Source organism: Lepisma saccharinum, chromosome 25 (genome assembly GCF_977018435.1).
Source record: "Lepisma saccharinum chromosome 25, izLepSacc3.1, whole genome shotgun sequence".
NCBI classification, from domain to species: Eukaryota; Metazoa; Arthropoda; class Insecta; order Zygentoma; family Lepismatidae; genus Lepisma; species Lepisma saccharinum.
The window spans coordinates 52,414,162-52,435,431 of record NC_139253.1 but is presented as its reverse complement, the minus strand read 5'-3'; positions in this window follow the sequence as shown (position 1 = coordinate 52,435,431).

The following is a 21,270-nucleotide window of genomic DNA, read 5'->3' as shown; positions in this document are numbered from 1 at the left end:
CCTCCTTTCTCTCTCTCTCTCTCTCTCTCTGTCTCTATTTCTATCTATCTATCTATCTATCTAACTCTCTCTCTCTATATATATATGTATATATTTATACAAACACATACACAAGTATTATATGCAACTCACCTCATCCCAAAAATCAGCGACAGCTGAGAAGTATTCGAATAGTTCTGCGTTTTCTTTTGAACATCTACGATAATGATAATCCTAAGTCCTTTCTCTTAGTAGACAAGACTTAGCATAGTCCAGGAGCAAAAGCGGAAAAAAAAAGTGACGGAGACAACTGACACCCTCCCTAATCGACGCCACTGCTGGCAGCCTTGCTTCAATGATTGTAGAACTAAAACTACACAATATTGCAGTCTGCAATCTTCTGGAGATTGCCTCTCTACACCACAAACATACTAATTTATGCAAGAACAAAATTGAAAATTTACAAATTTGAAAACTCGTATATGTTAACTTCGTAGCGTTTATAAGTTCACATTTAAACATTTCACAGTTCGAGGGAGAAGCATGGCCCCTTTGGTCCTGATTGATGCTTAGTTCTGTAGCAGCAGTGGACAAATACATATGGGTTACCACTAAGAAAAATGCACATTTGTAAATTTCCATACTCTCTTATGATCTGTACACTATACAAAGTATAAATTATTTTATTTAATATTATACATTGCACAAGCATTTGCTGAAAATGTTGAAAATTTGTCGTAACTAAATTTCCCATAAATTCATGGCTGAAAGTTGGTCACCCTAGTCCCAACCACTGTGCAATGGGTTCGAATCGAATCGAAGACCCTTTGATTACAAGCTCAATAGTTACCACTTCTACATAAGGTGACTCGATTACTGCAAATAGAATTCTCGATCTCGCGTCTAGCTAAAAATGCCAGTCTCGAAGTAACATTTGATTTCCCTCTTTCTTACTTTACATTTGTGCCAATCGAGACGGTGAGTAGAGGTGATGATTGGATGATATGATAAAGGGACATTGTAGTCGAAGGGTCCCGGGTTCGATACCCAGTGGAGGCACATAGTGGTTCGGATCCCACTTTAAAATGTAGGTACTGTCCCGATTAGCCTTACTGTGCATAAAGTGGACTTAAAACACCAACTCAACAACAACAATAAAGGGACATTCGGTTTGATTTATTGATGTATTTGGTGTTTTAAATCCTCTCTATGCACCGTAAAACTAATCAAGACTGGACATACAGCTTAAAGTGGTATCCGAACCACGACGGGCCTCCATCGGGTATCGAACCTTGAACCCCTTGGTTACAAGGAGGCGACGCTACCAATGTGCCATCGGGGAAGCCCTAATGGGACATTCGGGCTTCCCCGATAGCGTTTGTGTGCGTTTAGAGTTTTGCTTGTTTAATATAATTTTACAGGGAACCATCGGTGACGAGAGATTATAAGTCGTCGACCATTTAGCGCGGACTGCACCGAGGTGAATCCAAGAAATTTATGGGAATGTAAGGGGGAAAAACTCATTAAAACGAAAGTTTCACATACTCGTACATTAATTTCGGATGTATTCAAGGCTCGAAGGGAAACAGAATCTTGTGCAATAAGTTTCTTTGTCTTGTCTCGACATGCAAATGTCTGTCATACTTTCCGGCTCGCCTCGACCAGTCTTGAACATTCTTGTCTCTTACTCGTCTCGGTACAATGCTTGTTTAATATAATTTTACGAAATTATTAATAAATATATTAATTAATTTCGAAAAATAATTTTATTCTAGTGACCAATCATTTGTTTGACGACTTTTTAAAGATGAAATGCTTAGTTTGTCGGAAATTAATTTCTGGCCATTCCCAACAAACTTGTATGTTCGTCACTATGAATGAAGATATTGAAATATGTAATTAAAATGTCTGAGCGTATGAAGGATTTTATATGCGGGAGGGACAGTTTTGAGTTCCCTTACAAGAGAGCGCAAGGAGAATGCTTCCGATTACATTATTCATATAAATATGTTACGAAAACGAAGAAAATTTCCATCACGGTCCACATGGGTCAAGGAGCATAAAGTTTAATTTCTTTATTTTAAAGCAAACGACTCACTCACAATAAACATAAAGCACTAGAAAGAAGATAAATGTCAATCCCATCCCCATGCTCTTAATCTTCAATTTTGATTGGTGGCAGCTGATCAGCTGCGAGCGTCACCCCACCCCCGCTCGATTAGATATAAAAACACCTGTGCGCTTCTGGCTGCACACATTTCTCCCTCTGTCTGGAGCAGCGAGTGCACGTGCAGCGACAACAGGAAACGACGATGTCAGAGCAGAGATTTACAGTACCAGAGTTCCTCCACCCGGAGTGGAACCGCTGTCCACACGAAGATAGATACGGATGGACAAGGAACCACGAGTCTCTCTTTCGAAACCTACTTCGAACATTTGCATCCCCGTACTACTTAACGTGTCGGGAGTACGATAGCAATGCTCTGGCAGCCCTTCGCTTCGGTCACTGCTTCCTGCCAGGACCCAGGCTACATCGTGGGAGATGCCAGCTGGAGCTTCGTCGAGAGGACCAACATATCCGGAAGGTCACCGTCAGCGCCAACAGCCAGATGCGGACCGCGGAAGCGAAGGATGTCAGCAAGTGCACCGTCGTCGTGGAGAACATCCCTTGTGACCTGAGGTTGGTGGAGGTGCAGGTCTCCGTTCAGCAGCCCCGTGAAGAGACATCGTCGGCAGAAGCTTCTCTACGGCCAGCAGAGCGCCGCAGATTCCAGCCACCCCGTCTGAGGGAGCTTTACTCTTCCGGTCGCGGCTCGTGGAGACCCATTCAGTGCTTCAAGTGTGGATTCGGCGGACATATTGCCTTCAGTTGCCCTAATTCAGGGTCTGCGGGTGAAGAAGAATCTTCAAGGAACACCAGGATTCAAACCCAATCTCCAGCCGACAGCAGTACACAAGACGAACAATCTTCAACCAACTACAGCGCACAAGCAGAAGAGTCTTCGAGCATTTCCAGTGCAGAGGTTGAAGGCTTCTCCAGCGAATCCGGGGGAGAGGCTGAAGGTGCTTCGAGTGAAGAAGATTTTCCGGAGCTCCATGACGTCTGGTGCAGCTACTGCTACTCGTCGGGCCACACAGACTCTGGCTGCTTCCGTTCCTTGCCATGTGATATCTGCGGTCGCCTGGTGTACTTCCTCGGACACTCTCTCTTCTACCCATGCTGCTGTTTCATGCAGTGAACGGTATTTTAGAGGTGAGTACGGTTTATTTTTATATATATTTTATTTAGTTGTAACTTGCTAGGGGTGCGAGCCTACTTATTTGTCGTCTTTTTTCATAAGTATATTTTTCACCGACTTTATGATTTGAAGAGCTCTACGGACCACTCAGCACCATTTTAGAGCTTTATAATATGGTTGCCTTACATTGTGTATTAGGAAACTAGTTCCTCATTGTTGAGAAGACCTTAGATTATTCTCCAACGTTCGTTTTAAATATGATTTTGTCCTTGTACTTCTTTTGTATTCCTTGTTATTATCGTAAATTTCACTGGTTTATGCTTTGCTTTATCTAATTTTATATTCTCATTTTCAGATGACAAGAGTTGGCTGCTCGCTTCAGATGAACTGGTGCATCATACGAAACAATTGTACAGTAGCTGTATTATATTATGCTTTCAATAAATGGTTTTTTAACTCTTACTTCACTCTGTTTTATATATTCAAAATTATTCATTATCCTGTATTACATGTTTCGATATATTTTAACATTCGTTTTTGTGTGGAAGTACTGAAATATGGATATGATATTGCAATACGAAATGGCTAGTGATAAATATTTCGAAACCTGCCATTATGTTTTCATACATTTTATGTAGAGATAAGATTCATGAAGTCTGGATCTACAATGTGCTTCTATGACGTAAACACTTGCTTTCTATTTAAGTCCACAGAAAGGCTAATCTGGGCTGATCCTACAACTTAAACTTTACGATCGGTATGTCAATCGAAGCGGGAATCAGAACCTTCCAAATATCGATTCTCAATTTCTGCACGTTTTAATTAGATCCCTGCATGGGAGGAAAGAAATCTCCAAAACATGTTCTGACATCGATATTGTTCATAAACATTTAATGTATAAGATTTCAGAAATATAATTATGCATGTCATTGTGGAATAATATTATACCTAAAACATTGTTTACTAGAACTATAGATGTTTATCCGATTGTCGTTTTGATGTTATGTAATCTTGTTGACGGAGATGAACTTATCCAAGAGACTGATAAGGTGTTATGTGAAGCAGTGTTCCTGTCCGTAGATATAAAAGATGCATGTTTAAATGTTCTCTATTAGAATTAATTTCAATAGCGCTTAAAATATATCACTTCCTTTTTTTGTAGTGAGCATTGGGAGCGTGAAAATACTTAGCACCTGTGTTGCATTTATGCAGGTGTTTAATGTTTGCAAATGACAAGATTGGTGCTTCACATTTCGTTCATATGCTCACTTGGCCGACATAACATCATGCTCACCAGGCCCGTACCCACGTTTCTTTTTAGGGAGAGGCCAGATCCAAAATTGTATTTTATCCCCCACCTCCTCCTTTCTCTCTCTCTCTCTCTCTCTCTCTATCTATCTATATATCTCTCTCTATATATATATATATGTATATATTTATACAAACACATACACAAGTATTATATGCAACTCACCTCATCCCAAAAATCAGCGACAGCTGAGAAGTATTCGAATAGTTCTGCGTTTTCTTTTGAACATCTACGATAATGATAATCCTAAGTCCTTTCTCTTAGTAGACAAGACTTAGCATAGTCCAGGGGCAAAAGCGGAAAAAAAGTGACGGAGACAACTGACACCCTCCCTAATCGACGCCACTGCTGGCAGCGTTGCTTCATTGATTGTAGAACTAAAACTACACAATATTGCAGACTGCAATCTTCTGGAGATTGCCTCTCTACACCACAAACATACTAATTTATGCAAGAACAAAATTGAAAATTTACAAATTTGAAAACTCGTGTATGTTAACTTCGTAACGTTTATAAGTTCACATTTAAACATTTCACATTTCGAGGGAGAAGCATGGCCCCTTTGGTCCTGATTGATGCTTAGTTCTGTAGCAGCAGTGGACAAATACATATGGGTTACCACTAAGAAAAATGCACATTTGTAAATTTCCATACTCTCTTATGATCTGTACACTATACAAAGTATAAATTATTTTATTTAATATTATACATTGCACAAGCATTTGCTGAAAATGTTGAAAATTTGTCGTAACTAAATTTCCCATAAATTCATGGCTGAAAGTTGGTCACCCTAGTCCCAACCACTGTGCAATGGGTTTTCACCAATCGACTCGAAGACCCTTTGATTACAAGCTCAATAGTTACCACTTCTACATAAGGTGACTCGATTACTGCAAATAGAATTCTCGATCTCGCGTCTAGCTAAAAATGCCAGTCTCGAAGTAACATTTGATTTCCCTCTTTCTTACTTTACATTTGTGCCAATCGAGACGGTGAGTAGAGGTGATGATTGGATGATATGATAAAGGGACATTGTAGTCGAAGGGTCCCGGGTTCGATACCCAGTGGAGGCACATAGTGGTTCGGATCCCACTTTAAAATGTAGGTACTGTCCCGATTAGCCTTACTGTGCATAACGTGGACTTAAAACACCAACTCAACAACAACAATAAAGGGACATTCGGTTTGATTTATTGATGTATTTGGTGTTTTAAGTCCTCTCTATGCACAGTAAGACTAATCAAGACTGGACCTACAACTTAAAGTGGTATCCGAACCACGATGGTCCTCCACCGGGTGTAGAACCTTGAACCCCTTGGTTACAAGGAGGCGACGCTACCAATGTGCCATCGGGGAGGCCCTAATGGGACATTCGGGCTTCCCCGATAGCATTTGTGTGCGTTTAGCGTTTTGCTTGTTTAATATAATTTTACAGGGAACCATCGGTGACGAGAGATTATAAGTCGTCGACCATTTAGCCCGGACTGCACCGAGGTGAATCCAAGAAATTTATGGGAATGTAAGGTGGAAAAAACTCATTAAAACGAAATTTTCACATACTCGTACATTAATTTCGGATGTATTCAAGGCTCAAAGGGAAACAAAATCTTGTGCAATAAGTTTCTTTGTCTTGTCTCGACATGCAAATGTCTGTCATAATTTCCGGCTCGCCTCGAAAAGTCTTGAACATTCTTGTCTCTTACTCGTCTCGGTACAATGCTTGTTTAATATAATTTTACGAAATTATATTACTTGATTAATATAATTTTACGAAATTATTAATAAATATATTAATTAATTTCGAAAAATAATTTTATTCTAGTGACCAATCATTTGTTTGACGACTGTTTAAAGAAGAAATGCTTAGTTTGTCGGAAATTATTTTCTGGCCATTCCCAACAAACTTGTATGTTCGTCACTATGAATGAAGATATTGAAATATGTAATTAAAATGTCTGAGCGTATGAAGGATTTTATATGCGAGAGAGCGCAAGGAGAATGCTTCCGATTACATTATTCATATAAATATGTTAAGAAAACGAAGAAAATTTCCATAACGGTCCACATGGGTCAAGGGGCATAAAGTTTAATTTCTTTATTTTAAAGCAAACGACTCACTCACAATAAACATAAAGCACTAGAAAGAAGATAAATGTCAATCCCATCCCCATGCTCTTAATCTTCAATTTTGATTGGTGGCAGCTGATCAGCTGCGAGCGTCACCCCACCCCCGCTCGATTAGATATAAAAACACCTGTGCGCTTCTTGCTGCACACATTTCTCCCTCTGTCTGGAGCAGCGAGTGCACGTGCAGCGACAACAGGAAACGACGATGTCAGAGCAGAGACTTACAGTACCAGAGTTCCTCCACCCGGAGTGGAACCGCTGTCCACACGAAGATAGATACGGATAGACAAGGAACCACGAGTCTCTCTTTCGAAACCTACTTCGAACATTTCCATCCCCGTACTACTTAACGTGTCGGGAGTACGATAGCAATGCTCTGGCAGCCCTTCGCTTCGGTCACTGCTTCCTGCCAGGACCCAGGCTACATCGTGGGAGATGCCAGCTGGAGCTTCGTCGAGAGGACCAACATATCCGGAAGGTCAGCGTCAGCAGCCAGATGCGGACCGCGGAAGCGAAGGATGTCAGCAAGTGCACCGTCTTCGTGGAGAACATCCCCTGTGACCTGAGGTTCGTGAGGTACAGGTCTCCGTTCAGCAGCACCGTGAGGAGACATCGTCGGCAGAAGCTTCTCTAAGGGCAGCAGAGCGTCGCAGATTCCAGCCACCCCGTCTGAGGGAGCTACCCTCTTCCGGTCGCGGCTCGTGGAGACCCATTCAGTGCTTCAAGTGTGGATTCGGCGGACATATTGCCTTCATTTGACCTAATTCAAGGTCTGCGAGTGAAAAGAATCTTCAAGGAACTCCAGGATTCAAACCCAATCTCCAGCAGACAGCAGTACACAATACGAACAATCTTCAACCAACTACAATGCACAAGCAGAAGAGTCTTCGAACATTTCCAGTGCAGAGGTTGAAGGCTTCTCCAGCGAATCCGGAGGAGAGGCTGAAGGTGATTCGAGTGAAGAAGATTTTCCGGAGCTCCATGACGTCTGGTGCAGCTACTGCTACTCGTCGGGCCACACAGACTCTGGCTGCTTCCGTTCCTCGCCATGTGATATCTGCGGTCGCCTGGTGTACTTCCTCGGACACTCTCTCTTCTACCCATGCTGCTGTTTCATGCAGTGAACAGTATTTTAGAGGTGAGTACGGTTTATTTTTATATATATTTTATTTAGTTGTAACTTGCTAGGGGTGCGAGCCTACTTATTTGTCGTCTTTTTTTCATAAGTATATTTTTCATGGACTTTATGATTTGAAGAGCTCTACGGACCACTCAGCACCATTTTAGAGCTTTATAATATGGGTGCCTTACATTGTATATTAGGAAACTAGTTCCTCATTGTTGAGAAGACCTTAGATTATTCTCCAACGTTCGTTTTAAATATGATTTTGTCCTTGTACTTCTTTTGTATTCCTTGTTATTATCGTAAATTTCACTGGTTTATGCTTTGCTTTATCTAATTTTATATTCTCATTTTCAGATGACAAGAGTTGGCTGCTCGCTTCAGATGAACTGGTGCATCATACGAAACAATTGTACATTAGCTGTATTATATTATGCTTTCAATAAATGGTTTTTTAACTCTTACTTCACTCTGTTTTATATATTCAAAATTATTCATTATCCTGTATTACATGTTTCGATATATTTTAACATTCGTTTTTGTGTGGAAGTACTGAAATATGGATATGATATTGCAATACGAAATGGCTAGTGATAAATATTTCGAAACCTGCCATTATGTTTTCATATATTTTATGTAGATATTTGTTCTGAGATATGGTTCATGAAGCCTGGATCTACAATGTGCTTCTATGACGTAAACACTTGCTATCTATTTAAGTCCACAGAAAGGCTAATCTGGGCTGATCCTACAACTTAAACTTTACGATCGGTATGTCAATCGAAGCGGGAATCAGTACCTTCCAAATATCGATTCTCAATTTCTGCACGTTTTAATTAGATCCCTGCATGGGAGGAAAGAAATCCCCAAAACATGTTCTGAAATCGATATTGTTCATAAACATTTAATGTATAAGATTTCAGAAATATAATTATGCATGTCATTGTGGAATAATATTACAACTAAAACATTGTTTACTAGAACTATAGAAGTTTATCCAATTGCCGTTTTGATGTTATGTAATCTTGTCGGTCCAAATTCGGATATGTATGTTATCCCCTTCCTCCTCTCTCTCTCTCTCTCTCTCAGGATATATATATATATATATATATATACACACACACAGGGTGATTGGTAATTCGACATATTCCTGGAAAGGGGTAATACTAGATCACTTTTGCAACAAATTTGACCCTATGTACCGGTTTCGGAAATCAATGGGTTTCGAGTTATTGCAGTTTGTAGATTTTTGTGACATATTCCGACTTACGTCCAAAAACTACTATTTGTGAAAGAAACTACTAATTGTGAAAAAACTACAACACCCTGGGCACTTAATCGATAAGTTGCTAACAGTTGACGAATGAGTGACTACTGGGAAAAAAATTAATGCCCAAAATTCCCATACCCACAGAAAGAAACAGTCATTGGAGCTCACGTCATGAAGAAATTTGAAATTATCGTTTAAATCGAGGAGAATTACTCAAAAAATGGTAATACACTTAGCGTAAATATTACGGAAAAGACTTCCTCATTTCATAAGCTCTCCAAAAAGATACAAATGTTGTCAACTGGCACACGGGTTGGGGGAAAATCTAAATAAAAAAGGAGAAGGCCTGTTGTACAGTCATGGAAAAAAGTTCTTCCCCATAAGGCTTTAATAGGAGCAAGTAATGCAGGAGGGTAGGCAACACATATTGCACCCTTCGATGATCGGGTGATTTTGCCTGTCTTAACACCGAGAAATGTGTTCCACGCGAAGGTCAACATGACAGGAAAGCAAAGAGGGTCACGTGACTATTGGTTACGTGGAGTGTTGTGCTTCTCCACGTCCCCAGTTCCTGATCCACATTGTAGAAAAAGTAGAGCTGCATGCAATATATGAAAATAGGTTGTTTTCAACTACACGCCTAATTATGATTTTCCCAATTGTAAATCTATCAGACGTGTCTCTCGGGACAGTCTTTTACTTTGAATTCCTGTTTGTCATAGGCGTAACTTGACTGGAGCAGGGAAGGGCATTTGTAACCCCCCCCCAAAATCAGGTTTCTTAAAGCTGCTAAAACAGGAATTAAATACTATGATTTGACGCGTCCAAAAAAAGTATTATATTGAAAGATTGTTCCCAAATACGTAGATAATAATTTAATACTTTGAAAGTGTCTCAGATTTGTTTATTATGTCACACATTAGTGTGGCACAGGTCTACTACAAAAGTGGAATTTCGTAACAGAAATATGAACCCACTCCTTTTATTTCGTAGCCGATTTCATCTTGAAACTGAAATTAAGAATATTAGTTAACAATGTCATTGGTAAACAATAAAAAAATGTGTTAGACCCAATTATTTAATACCTTATCATAATCTTTATCGCAAGTTTAAATTTTGTTGTAAGTCCACTTTATGCAAAAAAAAAAAAAAGGTAAAGTTCTCACCTGTGCTTGGCGCTACGCCATGAAGGCGTATAGGGGGTGTGGGGGTAACGCCCCACACTTTCTTGATTCGTTCGTGAGTGGGGGTGATGTGATCAGCATCACGCCCCTGACCGCCGTTACCCCCAGGGTTTTCCCCAGGTACCCATGTCATTCGACGCTGGGTGGGCGCCGTGGCCGCTTCCAATGTTAGAAAAGTTCCCGGGCTTGAACCGGCCGGGGATCGAACCCGGGGCCTATAGCATGGTAGTGAGACGCGTTACCGACTGAGTCACCGGCACAGATAGACTAATCTGAACTGCATACAGTTTAAAGTGGGATCCGAACCACTATGTGCGATCACCTGGTATCGTACCCGAGACCCCTTGATTACAAGGCCTTACCACTACGCCCTCAGTGAGGCGCACACAATCTTTGTATTTCGACCTTTTTAAACCTATACGTATCATATAAGAGGTTGTTTATCGTTGCTATGCCTCTATATTTAGCCAGTATTCGAGCACATAGCGTCAGGTTTCATAGAATATAAGCTTCTCTTCCATGTTTATGGTTTCCTGTCTGCAGTAGAAAAACTGGCAGGTTCCCATAGCTTTTCTTTCAATAGTCTTCCAATGGTTGCATATCATATCACTCAAATTCGATTCATTCGTTTCGAACACAATCCCCGATGGCGCAGTGGGATCGTGGGCGCCTTGTAATGAAGGGATCCCGGGTTCGATACTCGGTGGAGGAACATAGTGGTTCGGATCCCCCTTTAAACTGTAGGTCCATTCACGATTAGCCTAACAGGACATAAAGTGGACTTAAGACACCAAATGAAGCAACCAACACAATCCTGTTATTGTCCAGATTATCGAATCCAGATCCTTCGTCGCGAATAACATAAGCAGGAAGACAACGTGAAATAACTGAACAGAAACAGAACCTAAAACCTACATCGGATAGATTGGATTAAGTCGACGATACAGCACGGGTTCTGAAATGAAAAGGAATACGAAAGTTGAAGGACCTCTATACGCACCCACTTTTCCTCCACTCAATGGGGAAGATATCCTTCTAGCTGAGAAGCCTTTACGTAGGAGTGCTCTGAGGGAACTTCAAGGCCACGACGATAAAGTGTTCTACGTGCAATGACGGGACCAAAACATACGTCAGATACCTGTGTTCCTCCTTATTTCGTACGCCATTGATAACTGGAACACGTGACCTCGTCTTTGGTAGAGCAGAAGCCTGCTTGCTTGCCACCACCCTTTAGTTCAGTGACCTTCGCCCGTAGTCAGCAAGAGTGAATGACTCACCATATACTTGTTGTCTGTGAGGCTACACAAGAATAGATATTTCGTTAGTGGCTGTAAGTATTGTTTCATCTGCAGTTATATCAGTTAACATTTCAATAGTTTCCTTCCTGATGGTTACGTTAGTGATAAACATGTAAATTAGTTCTCGAGAGTGAACGTTTTATCTATTTGAACGGGGGATTTTTATACAGCCTGCATGTATTATTTTTTCCTGAAACAAGAAGAAATTCGAAGACGCAAAAATAGTTGTATAAGAGTAGTTAACAAAAGGAAAAAAGAAGAAGAAAACGAAAATGTAAATGCTGAAATAAATTATGGTAGAGATCGATTTTGATTTTTTGATTTGATTTAGTTTATTTTACTTCACGTTTTGTGCCTCTTGGCTAGTTTGCGAAGATGGGGATGAGTGATGAAATGATGAAATTGATGAATGGACATTCACAAACAACCAAGCCCGACCGGGATTCGAATCCGGGACCCTTGGCGTCGCAGCGCGATGTGCTAACCACTCGGCCACAGGGTCGGGCGGTAGAGATCGAGTGAATAACATTTTGTCATGGGGCCTCCTCGATGGCGTAGTGATAAGGTCGTCGCCTTGTAATCAGTGGATCCCGGGTTTGATACACGGTGGATGCACATAGTGGTTAGTATTCCACTTTAAACTGAAGGTCGAGTCCAGATTAGCATATCTGTGCACCAAACCAAAACTAAGAAAGAAATTGTCACAGTGTAAGAAAATTTCATGTTCAACCAGATACGAAACAAAAGGGAATAATATATTGCAGGGTGGAGTTCACATCTGTAGCTTATAACCAGCACAATTATGAATCGCAACATATCGTATCAGATCCATTTTTATTATACATGTATGATAATATAAGAGAAGTAGAGGAAAGAGAAAACCAAGCGAAACACGGACGCCTTCTCCAGAATTTCAAATCTCGTTACATAAGGTTCTGGGTTGGAGTCCCGAACAGGCATGACTTTCTTGTTCTTGCCCTTTTATCTGCTTCATTTCATCATAATTCATCGTTATGGTTTACCTGCAGGGGAAGAATAATGACAATAATTGCCAATACAAAGCCAATGACAAACAGAACAACTCGATTACGGAGGTGCCAAGAAGAAACGAGACTTGACAGTTTCTCCGTCTCTCGGTTTCTCGAATTGAAAATTGCTCTCCCGTTCTCGGTCTCGATTAGTTAATTATAGAAATCGAAAATGTATGTGAATGAATATACATGTATTTTATATATTCCGGTTTTGTAGGAGATTTCGTGAGAGATGAAATAAGTACTCTTCCATCGTATTTATTTTTATAATTTTTATTCCCTGTTCGATGATCGCGACGATAAGGACGAGTGACCATTACATGAAATTGATGACGAAATAGTCCAACACCCCCGACAAGGACGGTACTCAAACCCGGGAACTTTGGCGACGATATCGAATGTCAATCACTTAATGAGCTTGACCACCGAGCCTGCTTAATGTTGTTTCTGTCAGGTAATTCGTAATAACTGTCAATATCCCACATTCACTATCATTTGCTTCATAATTTATCTTATTGTTGTGATTAACCTGAATTCAAAGAATTAGTTGAAAGGCAAAAATGCAAGATTGAATGTCTCTGATGTTACTTCGTGCCGAATAATATGACGTGGTATTACGATATGAATTTATTAATCATATAATATGCCTATTCATTCCATTGATTGATCCCAATTGAGCACACAAAATATGCTATAATGTCCACTCCATGGAGGAGTGGTTAGCACAGCGCGCTACGATGCCATGGGTCCCTGGTTAGAATCTCGACTTGGGCGTGGGTGTCCTTGGTAAGTGTCCCTTCATCAATTTCATCATAGCATCACTCATCTTCAACGTCGCTATTTGCCAAAAGTGAAAGAATAGCAAATCTAAATAACAAATATCCAATCAAATCGAACATCTCCACCGATTTAATTCTATACGGTACCGAATTCCCAATTTATTACTGCATCTTAAGTCATTTTATAGCATCTCAATTGTTTTCCGATTCGAAAACATTTGGAATGTTGTTTTGTGCAGTTGATTGTGCATTGTTTCGTTGTTTGGATTGTTTAATTAACGTCGCATTAATTTGTTTTAGACCAATCGTGACGGGGGAAGCAAGAGCACAAAGGAAGCGAAAAAGACAAGGAAGAGACCACGGCTTTCTTTAAAGGTAGAATCCCGTGAATACAACTCAAGTGACTGCAGAATATTATGAATAAAATTTATTTCGCTTTTTCCTTTTATTCTGTTTCAGTTTATTTTACTTCGCTTTTCTTCTACCACTCGCGTTACTCGTGTCGGTGAGGAAGAATTATAAACTCGTGAAATGGACGATGGTACAAAAAAAGATATGCCTCTCCCACGGTTCGAAACTGTCAGTACAAAATATTGTCTTATTTTTAAAATTTACGGGCAAATATGGTTTGTCACGTAGCAATTTTCGCTTATCTCTTTCTCAAGGGGTTCCATTGCCTCTCTGATGTCGTAGTGGTAACGTCTTCGCCATGTAATGAAAGGCTTCCGAATTCAATACCAAATAGAGAGGCATTTGGTTCGGATCCCATTTTAATCTGTAGGTCCAGTGCATGAACTGGACTTAAACAATTAACGTGTGGCATGTGGTCTGTGATGAGAACCATCATTTCAGCGAACCTTCTTGACAATGACTCTAATATCACTTGAAAGAATAGTATTTCCTTACGAGTAGCTCTTGTCAAGAAACCAGTTCCTGAAATTTTCTTCTGGAGGCATCGTAGCACCCAGCTGTTTGTTGTGGCTGGGGCACGAGTCATGTGACTCATGCTGTCAAAGCTCAATCCTTCCCGAGAACTCAGAATCACCAGGCAAACTTAAGCGAATATTTTGTTATTTGGGTTGCATAAACAACAGGCTTTAAGACGTTACGAAATTCTACGTCCCGTGGCCCAGGTATTTTTTTCTAAGACTGTACACCCCCATCATCTGACAAGAATTATGTGAACGGACGAATACAAATTCGACCGCAATGGTATTACGAATTTTCATAATGCGCATTTTTGGTCCCCTAAGGGTCATAACCCCAGAAAATCTAAAGAAAAGGCTCACCAGAGAAAATTCTCGCTAAATGGGAATCATCCACAATCATGTGATCGGGCCATTCTATCTGCCACAAAACTTAAACGGCATTACCTACGAAAACTGAGGGAAGAATTGACGATGCTGCTGGATTATGTGCCGCTCGCCATAAAAAGTGGTATGATTTACCAACATGATGTATGCCCAGCCCACTATTTCCGGGGTGTGCGACAGTGGCTGGACGACAATTATCCCATGCGATGAATTGGTCGAGGCGGCCCGACTCGCTGGCCAGCGAGGAGTCCGTTTTTTGCCGCCATGCGACTTTCAGTGGATTCCCAAGAAGAGTTGAGAGAGTGAATTGTGAAAGCCGCCCAATACATAAGAGACTGAGTGTGAACGCGAGTGACTGTGTCTGAAGTACGCCGCAGGCTGCGTGCTTGCATACGTAACTGGGGAGGCAATTTGAACAGGATTTGTAGTTTTCGTAACAGTTAATTCTGACAACCTGGAATCATGAATGGTAAATAACATTATTATTTCACTCATTTTCGTTCCATTATTTCTCACAACCGACAACTTCTTTTCACTTTACACAGAGGTCTACAACGCGCCTTCTCAGCTTTTTATTTACATTTTTCCCTCAACCCGTGTGCCAGTTGACAACATTTGTATCTTTTTGGAGAGCTTATGAAACGAGGAAGTTTTTTCCATAATTTCTACGCTAAGGGTATTACCATTTTTTTGAGTAATCCTCTTCGATTTAAACGATAATTTCCAAATTTCTTCATGACGTGTGCTCCAATCACTGTTTATTTCTGTGGGTATGGTAATTTTGGGCATGATTTTTTTCCCAGTAGTCAGTCATTCGTCAGCTGTTAGCAAAATGTCGATTAAGTGCCCAGGTTGAAGTATTTTCACAATTAGTAGTTTTGGTCGCAAGTGGAATACGTCACGAAAATCTACAAACTGCAATAACTCGAAACCCATTGATTTCCGACCCCCGGTGCATAGGGTCAAATGTGTTGCAAATATGCTCTAGTATTACCCCTTTCCAGGAATATGTCGAATTACCAATCACCCTATATATATAAACCCACACACACACACAGGTATTATATTCAACTCACCTCATCCCAAAAATCAGCCACAGCTTATTGTTTACATTCGTTTCTCAGAAGTATTAGGATAGTTCTTCGTTGGACAGCTATAATAATGATAATTCTATGTTCAGGAAATAATATATTTATGAATATAATTATACGTACTTGCAATTATTATTATAATAAATAACTCTAACTGTGAGTTAAATAAAAGAAGGAGACATTATCGTTTGGTAGGCAGTAGAGGTGATTCGGTTCAAAAATTGGACAGGATGGGGTGCAATACACTTTCTCTTAGTAGACAAGACTTAGCATAGTGCAGGGGCGAAAGTGAAAAAAATCTGATAGAGACAACTGCCCCCCCCCCCCCAATCGCCGCCACTCTGGCAGCCTTGACTCAATGGTTGTAGAACTAATTATAATTTCGAGTTGCCTAAACAGCTGGCACCCGAGGTATAGGTCTGAAATACAGGTCCAATAATTGTATGTTACTTACTGGAGCCCACTGAGTCTGAAATACAGGTCGAATACACTTTCGATCTGTATTATGGATTCAGTGGGTTTCAGTAAGTAACATATTCTATATTTGTACAGTAATATTGATGAAGGTGGTGTAAGAGGGGAGAAAATACCTCTGGTGCCAGCTGTTTCTTCTTATAAGTAGACAACTTTCTATGTGCGTTCGGCTTTGCTACACTGCAAGGAATTCAACACGGATAGGATAGGCGTCTATAAATGTACACATCTGTATATACAGAATTCGATAACAATGTAACTGCGTTCCTATAGTCACTGCATTGAAAAATAATCACATGCCCTATTACAAACCGCGGAAAGAAAATCGGAGGTCGGGTACTATGTAAAACCGCAGTCACAGCAACTACATGGGCCTCAACAACTTAGACGAATGTGTTCCTGAAGATTTCAAGAAAGGCTTCACCGATGGAGATACGGATCGCCTTAGAATAAAACAATATCATGGATGCAATTTCTACTGGAGAGCAGTTAGCTAGCCTGTGTGTGTGTATACAGCAAGTTTGGTGCTAAACTATATTGCTGCTACTAATAGTCTATTTATAATTGTTCAATTTTCACGTTAAATTTTCCATCTTCGTATATTACTTAATTGAAGTTGTATGTTTTGATTGTCTGTGTCTACTGGAAAATAAGTGGACAAGATTATATGTAGACTGGGAATTTATAACCACTAAAAACTAGCAAGAAATGAATGCAAAAATGAAAAAAAATGCAATATCAAATTGACGCAGATAATAATTACAAAAACACTTGTATGGCTCTTTCACAGATATTTGCTGCGCAGACAATACACAATAAGTAAGGATAACCACTTTTACTGAAAATGCTGTAGCAAATGTATGTTTGTAGCAATATTTGTGTAAGATATAAATATATATATATATCAAATATAAAAGACAATAGTCTTAAAGCTTTCCTGGCGACGAATGATGAAAAGATTCTCTCGGGCTATCAACCAGGTGAGTTGTGGAGAAGATTCCAAGCTTTCGAGATAGCTCTCCCTGAAGATGAGAGTGGCGTTAGCTCTCGAAAGCTTGGAATCTTTTCCACAACTCACCTGGTTGATAGCCAGAGAGAATCTTTTCAACTAGACAAAAGTCATTCTCTTAAATCTATATGTGCGTACTAGTCTGTAAGTTGGGATAGATTTCGAACATTACATGAGGTAACAGTAGCGATTTTCATGTCGGGACCACTTTGCTTCACCGGGAAAATGAAGTAAATAAGTGTTCTCGCCTCCTTGTAAGAACATTATAAAATACATCTGTTTTATCGTTAACATAGCACTTCAGCAGGAATCTACCCACAGTGCGGATGTCAGGAGAGACAGAAGGATTGAACACCCATTCTCCAAAAGCAATCGATTCTGCGCCTCCCCAGTACACAACGAAAACTTTTACTGTATATAAACTGTTGCCACAAACATTACATGTAAAATGCATGTTTAAGTGCAAATTAAATGGTACTTCTCTTCACAAAATATTATTTGCCTTGTAGCTCTTTCTCTGCAGCATATTCAGTTTTTGACTCGGTACTTGCTGTCAATTCATTTTCATATACAAGGCTGTAGCAGAGAAGGTGAGACAATTTTTTTTCTGGCTTGGCAACACTGCCTATGGTTTCGGCACTAGTCACGTCGTGTAGGATGACTCATTCTGTTTCCGTAGCAAGATGTCAAATGTTGCGAAACCACGTTAGTGAGCAGCTGTGTTGATTTACGTGGAATGTGTTTCGTTTACCCCTCCAGGTTTTTGTGCATAACATTGCTTGTCGCGATGAGTATTCAAGAGGAACAGCGACATGCCATACAATTTTCTTGGCGTTTAGGGAAAAGTGCTGCGGAAACATATGCAATGTTTCAACAGGCATATGCCGATCAAGACAGACTGAGTAGAGCCACAGTATTACCAAGGAGTCATTGAGACTCTGCGCCAGCACGTAGCAAAAAAGAGGCCGCATTTGAAGAACTCCTTCATATTGCACCACGATAACGAACGCCCGCATACCACAAGGGCTTTTCAGGATTACGCGACGAAGAGAAAAATTGAAAATTTCCCGCATTCAGCATACAGCCCGGACCTTGCACCCTGCGACGTTTGCCTATTTCCACTTTTAATGGCCGCTTTACGTGGTCGTCATTTCATGAGGAACAAAGAAGTGATCACCGCAGCGCAAGTTTTCTTCAGTTCGCTACCTGACGACGAATTTTCAAAGACATTCACAAAGTGGCAGGAGCGTATGGACACTTGCTTAGCTGTCAATGGTGCCTATTTTGAAAAAGATGTACGTCTACTCGATATAGCTGATTCCGAATAAACATTTTGTGGTTTGTAATTTTTTTGTTTCATTTTAACGATTCTTGGAGGGGTCCATGTACAGTACATGCTTGTCTTTTAACTGCTACGCAGTCACGACTTTTTGACCTACTGCGCTCATTTTGGTCTCAATCGGCAGCTAATGAACCAAATTTTCACCCTAGTACATTTGCTAGCCAATGGAGGTCGCCGTTTTCCTATACAGGAATTAGTCTCACTTTCTCTGCGACAGCCTTTGTATTTGTACTCAAAGGACACTTTTCCTAAGACATCTTGCAGCTCAACAAAAATCTCACAACTAAATAGCAGGAGAAGAAGAAGAGTTATTCTTCTTCATTACAGATCATTGAATTGAAGTTTTATCTTTGGATGCAAGGAGGAGAAGAGCTATTTTCCTACTTTACACATTAGTGAATTTGTATCATATTATGTTGTAGGTGATAGGAAGAGAAGATAAATTTTTCATCTTTGTATATTATTAAATTGAAGTTGTACGATTAGGTGATGGGATAAGTAGACATATTTGAAGCACTGGCGCACGCAGAAGGGGATTATGGGGCTACACCCCTTCCAAAATTTTGATTAAATCAACGTTTTCAAATAAAAGCAGTGAAGAACTCGAGAAAAAACAGAGTGGTAAACACAACCCCCCCTTAAAATGAGCCCCAATTGTAATTTTTGAGAGTTGAAGATTCTAAATATATGAAATATCTTATTGTGTGTGCCGTCCCCTAGAAAGCAGCTATGTACTTTTAGAATTCCAGCCCCTCCAGAAAAAAAAATCCTGTGTACGCCAGTGATTTGAAGCTATATGTTGTGGGTGTTAGGAGCACAGTCATTTTCCAAGTACTTAGCTCAAACCAGACAAATTACCCTGCACTTCTTCTAGAGAAACAAACAGGCCGACACATGCTATTATGACGAGAAAGAGTTCAAACGCTTAATAAAAGACATTCATTACCATTCGCTCTTAATATACAGACGGAACATTTCAAAGAAAATATTGGTAAGTATGGGCTGTAGCATATTTCGAAATAACATACCAGATTTTTTGCAAATCTTCATTTAATACCCCAATGTGCCATTTTCTGCTCCTTGCAGCGCGAAATAACAACCACTCTCCTCACTAATTAATACGTATTTGAACTCTGTAAGGAGTGTAATTCGGGGATTCAACATCTACACATTCGGCTGAGGGATGTAATTAAAGCAGGTACAAAAACAAATAAATGTGAAGGATTCGAACTCTGTTATCTCTTCGAGCGAGTGTATCAATTAGGAGCAACTGGTTGCGGAACGAAAAGCACCAGTGAGGGAACCACTTGACGGAGAGATCATTGTGATTATTCCCGATAAGGTGTTTGAAATGCAGATTTCGGATCTCGGCCCTTCGAATGGAGTTTTCAGAGACCATTAACATTCCTCGCAAGAGGACGCCCCGCGGTGACGCTTCTGCTTCTGTGTATCCGTGGCCAGAAGAGCTAATCACTCTCCGCCAACAATGGCCACTTTGTTGCCCGAGAAATGACAAGAAAAAACTTGCTGCGATAAGGCGATAACGAGCAAGTACTCTCGAACGTATTTGTGGCTAAATTAGAACCGCTTAGCAAAGCGCGGATAATATTTAACTTTCCCAAGTGCTAGGCGTAGTCTGGTATTTCAACCACTCGGCGTACTATTTAGGTTTATTAAAGTGCTCCACTGGATCGGGACGAGAATAAAAGAAAAGGAATCGCTAACAAGGAAGGGTTTACGTACCTGGATTTTTAATATGGTTCTCGATGCATAATTGCAGGAGTTGGGGAGTCAGTTCATAGGCGCTTTAGTACATTGTCAACCAGTATCAACGGCGCAATTAATTTTAATTCTCCTCAACACCTACTACCATGAGTTATCTTCGCATTTAGGAGAGGGCGTTCACCGGACGGCGTTTGTAATTAAGATATTTTATGGGAAAACAGTTGCAGTTACTGCCGGGGATCGCTTGGGACAACCCTCTGCCTTATCACTGTGTTATTATCTAAAACGTCGATGACACACGCGTTCAAATACAACATAAGGAATATACACGTAATAAAGATGTATAATACTGATATTCTTAGGGATTTACATGATGTATAAAATCAGCATCTGTAAATGTAAAACATACTGGCATGAAGAAATAACTACAGTCATATTTCATCTTGTTTGATCTAATAATTACAATCCAAACATGCATTAATACACAGTGTAATTATGGTTCATTTACATCCACTAACTCGATTTATATGTTTCAACTTAAGATATCGAAATATCTTCACAGCAATCTGCAAGGAAGTTCAGAGAAAACAGCGTCTGGATAGTTGCACTCTTAAGGAGGGTATTTGGATTTAGTCCTCCGTGATATATTATCTATATCTTAAAATTTATAAATATGACAAAGTGGTCCAAAGACCATGTAATGCAAACAGTTGGTGCAAATTTCATAGTATTTCAAGGTCAGTGGAGGAAGTTTATCTTTTGAAACTGTACTCCTTCAAAGGAAATATCTGTTTAAAGAAAAATGAACCTTTCAAATATATGAATTATTCTGCACACAGCTGGTAATATAATATTTCTTTCACATATACTGTGACTTGTAGTCACCAGTACAACCCACATCCGTTGCGGAGTGGTTAGCGCAGTGAGCTACAACGTTAGGTGTCCCGGTTTTCAATCCCGGCCTGTTCTTTGCGAGT